The sequence below is a fragment of the Saccopteryx bilineata genome, chromosome 3 (genome assembly GCF_036850765.1).
Source record: "Saccopteryx bilineata isolate mSacBil1 chromosome 3, mSacBil1_pri_phased_curated, whole genome shotgun sequence".
NCBI classification, from domain to species: domain Eukaryota; kingdom Metazoa; phylum Chordata; class Mammalia; order Chiroptera; family Emballonuridae; genus Saccopteryx; species Saccopteryx bilineata.
In genome coordinates, this window is record NC_089492.1 from 126,219,391 (window position 1) to 126,225,441 (window position 6,051).

Consider the following 6,051-nt stretch of genomic DNA (forward strand, 5'->3'; position numbering starts at 1 on the left):
CCATTGCTCTTGCATGGACAACTATAGTAGCCCCCTGATACCTCTCCTTCCTTCTCTTGCTGCCTCAGTTTATTCTCCATTTAACAGCAGAATTGAACCTTTTAAAATGTGGGTCAGATCACATAGCTTTTGCCTCTACTATTTTTCTGTCATTTGGAATAAAGTCCAGGCCTTACTGTGGTCCACAAGCCTGAACAGCCTAGTCCCTGACATCCCACAGCCTCACCCCCTTGCTGCTACACACAGCCACACTGCTGGCCTTGCTGTTCCTTGAGAACAGGTATGCATCTACCTTGAGTTTTCCCACTTTCTCTTCCTCCTAGAATGTTCCTCCTCCACCACAAACACCCCCAGCTCGCAGTTCTGCATGGATAGCTTCTTTATGTTGTTCAACTCAGCTCAAAATATGGCAGTTCCTACACACCTTATCTAAAATATTAGAAGCCCTTTTCCTCTCTGTCCCTTTATCCTGCTTTACCCCTTTTTTTTTAACATTTAAAAAATTGAGATAAAATTCTCCCATTTATGGTAAATTTATAATTTATCAGTTGATGGGCATTTGAGTTGTTCCATAGTTTGTCTATTATAATAATGCTGCTATGAACATTCATATATAAGTTTTTGTATGAACATATATTTTTAATTCTCTTGGGTATTTAATGAGTAGTGGAATTGCAGCGGGTCTTATAATTTCTCGTTTAACTTTTTGGCACTGTCAAACTGTTTTCCAGAGCGGCTGCATTTTTTCCATTCCCACCAGCAATGTATGAAGGTTCCAGTTTTTCCACATGCTCTGTAAAGTTTCCTTTTTCTTATAGCTTATCACTGCCTGACACACTCTATATCCATTTATTACTTTCTGGTTCTTCCACTAGACAAGAAGAAATGGGGCTTCTGTCTTGTTTGCTGATGTAGTCTTAGCACCACAGTGCCTAGCACAGAGTAAAGCAGTCAATAAATATCTGTTGATTTTGTGAATATTGTTCAGTGACCTTTTTCACTTGGCCACTTCCCTTGATTTTTATGTTAACTTTTAGTTACCCAAGTAATAAATAGACACATTTTTCCCTGTAAAAATTTTAAAACATTATGACAGAGCTAAATCCCATTTGAATAGTACCCCTCAATCATGGTCCTGTTATTGCCCCTTCTCTGCACTGTATTTTTCCAGATCTTTTTGTCTATGCATGCTTGTAACAGAATTAGAGTTAGAAATGAAAAATACATTGTTTGGGATTTAAAAATTCAAATAACATGCTGTAGTGATCATTCTACAACTAACTTCCTTGGAAATCTTTCTTTGCCAGTTTATGTATCCCTACCTTATTTTTAGCTGTTACATTGCTCTGTTTTTAAAATCACAAATGCTTGTGGAGTAACTCATTTTTGCAAAACAGTATTCTTAAAGGTTTTTAAAACTTAATATCATATTAGATGTTGTGATATTGGAGTGTGCAAAGTAGACACAAAGGAGGTTGATATTAATGAAGCAGGAAATTTCGGTCCTGATTTTTACACTTTGAAGAACAAAATCAGTTTCTGAAATTTTTATTGTAAAATATTTAGTGTCACAGTGGTTAGGAAGTATCAAATTCAGTTACAAATAAGGTGTTTTGCTTCCAGTTTGTGAACTTTTTAGACATTTAAGGATTATTCTCTTTTCCCTGCCACTCTGTGAGGTACCTCTCTGTCAGAACTCCCATAGCATTTAATGAGCCTGCTGCACTTACATAGTATCCTGTGCCCATCTGGAGTGCATAAGCCCCTCAAGAGCAGGAACCTGAGTCCTGGCTTCCTAAAAGATGCAGTATAGATTATCTGGTGGGTAATATAGTTTATTTCTTTGTGCTTTCCTATTTTCAACATTTTCTTTTTACTTTCCAGTTCTATTAGTTGATCTTAATGCCTGCTCAGAGATATGTAAACTATTGCCACCCCATATTTATGGTATCATACATAACCGTATTTAAAAGTCTGGTCATAAAATTCAGGTTCAGCCTGACCTGTGGTGGTGCAGTGGGTAAAACGCCAACCTGGAATGCTGAGATTGTGGGTTTGAAACCCTGGCTTCCCTGGTTAAGGCACATGTAGGAGTTGATGCTTCCTGCTCCTCCCGCCTTCTCTCTCTCTCTCTCTCTCTCTCTTCTCTAAAATCAATAAATAAAATATTTTAATATATATTTTTTAAAATTCAGGTTAAAACATTCTGTAATTCTCAACTTTTATTTTTGGGGTTATACTTACCAGTCAATGCTTATGTAATAATGCCTTTGAGGTTCTAGGTGCTGGGAGTCACCACTTCTACTTTATTTTAGTATTTATAGTTTTGTTTTGTTTTTCAAAACCTGCACCTTCAGATTATCTTATTTAACTGGTCATTGTGTACATTCGTGTAAAATAATTTCTAGAAAAACAAAACCAAACCTTTGTTTTATACTTACTGCTTGATTTCCAGTAGATGGCACCAAATACTCTTTGAAGTTCTTAATGATACTAGTTCCCAGTTGATGTTGCTGATTTATTTGATTATTTCTTCTGCCACCACCAGGGAACAGTAATGGTCCATTCTTTGATCTAATTCTCTGATTGTTATATAACTTTGTGTTTTTTTTGTGGAGACCTGTTGGTGTTCAAATTATTAATTTGCTATTTCTGACTCAGATTTCAACCTTTTCTTTTTTATTTTTTATAAGTATGATCTTCAATTAGGGTGATTCTGGAGGAGGGATCAAGATACTGAAATTAAACTGGATTTTAAAAAAAGCTGAGGGTAAGAGAGGAAGAATAAAGAGATATGTTGAATGTTCATAATAAAATCAAAGAGAAAATATAAAAATACACAAAATCCAAAATTAAGATAGTTAAAATCAAAGCGTTCTTTACTATTATCAGTTTTGGCATGTTAATAGAATTGTATTTATTAGGGTTTACAAATTTGTTATACAAATAACTTGCAATTTAAAAAAATAGTTCTTGCCCTGACTAGGTTGTTTGTTTTAGCACATGATGCCGATACGCCAGGGTTGCGGTTCAATCCCCAGTCAGGGCACATGCAAGAATCATTGAATGCATGAATAAGTGGAACAACAAATCAGTGTTTCTCTCCCTTTCTCTCTTTCTGAAATCAAGAAATTAAAAAAAAAATTTTAATAAAAGCAGTCCTTTTTTTTCAATTAGACAAAAACGGTTTATTCACAAGAAATGTGTTTTTTTAATTAGATTTATAGGCATGACATTGGTTAGTAGGATCAATAGATTTCAAGTGTACATTTCTTTGATACATGATCTGTATTGCATTGTGTGCTCACCTCCCGAAGTCAAATCACTTCCATCACCATATATCTGGCCCCCTTTACCCGCAACCTTCTTTCCTCTGGTAACTGCCATACTATTTTCTGTGTCTATGAGTTTCAGTTTTGTATCCGACGCATGAGTGAAATCATGCAGTTCTTAGCTTTTTCTGACTAACTCATTTCACAACACCAACTAGGAATTAATATCATTAAGAACTTCTATCCTTAAAAAAAAAAGAAAAAAAAAAAGAACTTCTATCCTTAGCAGATAATAGTCTTTAAACTTGTTATATCCCCCTTCTCATTTCCAATTTTTTGTGCTTTCTTGAAAATCTTGCCTTCAGAATGAGTATTTACTAGTGTGTTGTTGTTTTTTAATAATCAGCTTCTAGATCCAATGAACCATTAAAACCAGAAAGTGTGTCCTATATGTTAGGCATGGTTTACTACATTTATTCTTATTAATTCTATCAAGCTTATTTAATTTTAATGGATTTGTCAACCATTAAAAAGGACCCATTAAAAATTTCTCATCATAATTACCTTTAAATGGAATTTCTTTTCTCCCAGTGTTTAAGTGTCAGTGTTTTGTGACTCAGTCTAGAAATCTACTTCTTGTCTCATCTTTAGAAGTATCAGTGGGAGCATTGGGAGTATGGGCTCTGGGTGAAACAGATTAAGGTTCAGTCCATCCCTGGCTAGATGAGGAAAATCATTTAGCTTCTGTGAACCTCATTTTCAAATGTAGATCATTAACCTACCTGATGGTTAAGGATTAGAGATAATGTATATAAACTACTTGACACAAAAGTAAGCTATGTTTTCATATATTGGCAACAGTTACAAACTTTATTTTGAAAGCTTTGCAGAATATGTTTATGCTTCACTCATTTCTATATTCAGAACTCTCAACTTACTGAGTTTTATTTCTACTTTTTAAAATGGAGATGTCAGCCTGACCTGTGGTGGCGCAGTGGATAAAGCGTCAACCCGGAATGCTGGGGTCGCTGGTTAAAATGGAGATGTCAGGCCTGACCAGGCGGTGGTGCAGTGGATAGAGCATCTGACTGGGATGTGGAGGACTCAGGTTCGAGACCCCAAGGTTTTCAGCTTGAGCGCGAGCTTAACTGGTTTGAACAAGGCTCACCAGCTTGAGCCCAAGGTCGCTGGCTTGAGCAAGGGGTCACTCAGTCTGCTGTAGCCCCCCAGTCAAGGCACATATGAGAAAGCAATCCATGAACAACCTGGGAACTGCAATGAAGAATTGATGTTTCTCATCTCTCTCCCTTCCTGTCTGTCCCTATCTTCCCTCTCTCTGACTCTGTCTCTGCCACAAAAAAAAAAAAAAAAAAAAAAAAAATGTCAGTGTATTAATAGTGTAATTTGGTTCTCAAAATAACGTTCATGCCTGACCTGTGGTGGCGCAGTGGAGAAAGCGTCGACCTGGAAATGCTGAGGTCGCTGGTTCAAAACCCTGGGCTTGCCTGGTCAAGGCACATATGGGAGTTGATGCTTCCAGCTCCTCCCCCCTGTCTCTCTCTCCTCTCTCTCCCCTCTCTAAAATGAATAAATAAAATAAAATAAATAAAAATATATATATATATAAAAAGAACAGAACTCATTTAAAAAAAAATAATAACGTTCATCTCAGAAATCTTGACAGGCTTATGGAACAATTCTTAATAAACTTTTTAGCTCTATTTATATTGGTACCACCACACACACAAACACACTATTTATAGCCATCTTGGAAAAAAAATTTTTTTTTAATGTTTTCATCTAGAATCAAAAGGAAAGGGAAACCGGTTTGTAAAAGAGATTTAGGTCAAAGAATCTCGGGATTCAACATCATTCTGTAGATACTGGAAGTTTCGGAGCTCTTAAACCCCATTCGTGTGAGGGAGGAATTATGGCCGCACTTGGGGTGGTGGAAAGCGCCTTTGGAGAGTTCGGTCAGTGCTGACTACAGCCGCCCGATTCTAGCACTTCCTGAGAGAAGAAAAAACACTAGGAGGCAAGCATTCAACACAACTAAAAGCCAGGCTTTTTCCCTTAAACCCCACAGCGAGGTGGCGCCCGTCGGAACCCTCCGGGCACTTGGGCTGCCAGAGGGATTCACTGAGGGGCCCTCAGCTGCCCGGATCCCGGGAAGCCTTGGAACCTCCGGAACCGCAGCCGCCAGACCCACGGCTCCGACCCCGAAACCAAGCGGGACAGACGGATTAGGCGAGGCGCGTTTCCAGCCTCTTACTCTAGGGAAGTCTGGCAGGTCCCCGGAACTTTTCCCCTGAGACAGCAGGTCCGGGCAACAGGTCCTAGAAGAGGCCGGGAGGGGCCGAGCTCCGCGACGGGAGCGTGAATCAGCGCCGCCCGGGGCCCGGGTTGCCGTACCAGCAGATGCCAGATCTGGGGAGGAGAAGCGGGGGCCGCTGACCACCAGCTACACAGGGATCGCCCGGCGTGGGGAAGGGTGACATCATCGTTTTGGGGAGGTTTTGGAATGTTTCGCCAATGGGAGACAAGCGAAGTCGCTAGCTTTCTGTAGCTTTGGCCAATACTAGCAAAGCAAAAGGGGGCCCCGGTTGTCGGTATAGAACCAATGGAAAACAGGGAAGGAGCACGAGGCGGAGTTGCAAATCCTGTCACCAATTGAAAAAAGGGGGTGGAGCCTGGGCCTTGTCAAGCGTGACCAACCAGTGAAAGGAGCGGACTTCATGGGGTGGAGCCGTAATGCCCTTCCCCAATCCGACAAGGCCAA

General features: G+C 39.5%; 1 long non-coding RNA gene across 1 annotated transcript; it reads right to left on the reverse strand.

The window, feature by feature from the left end:
• Window positions 1-5,080: 5,080 nt before the first annotated feature.
• LOC136328743 (uncharacterized) lies at window positions 5,081-5,839 on the reverse strand. The gene is made up of 2 exons (XR_010730097.1): window positions 5,545-5,839; window positions 5,081-5,282 (listed from the first exon to the last, which is right to left on the reverse strand). It is a non-coding gene; the product is annotated as an uncharacterized lncRNA (long non-coding RNA).
• Window positions 5,840-6,051: the final 212 nt, after the last annotated feature.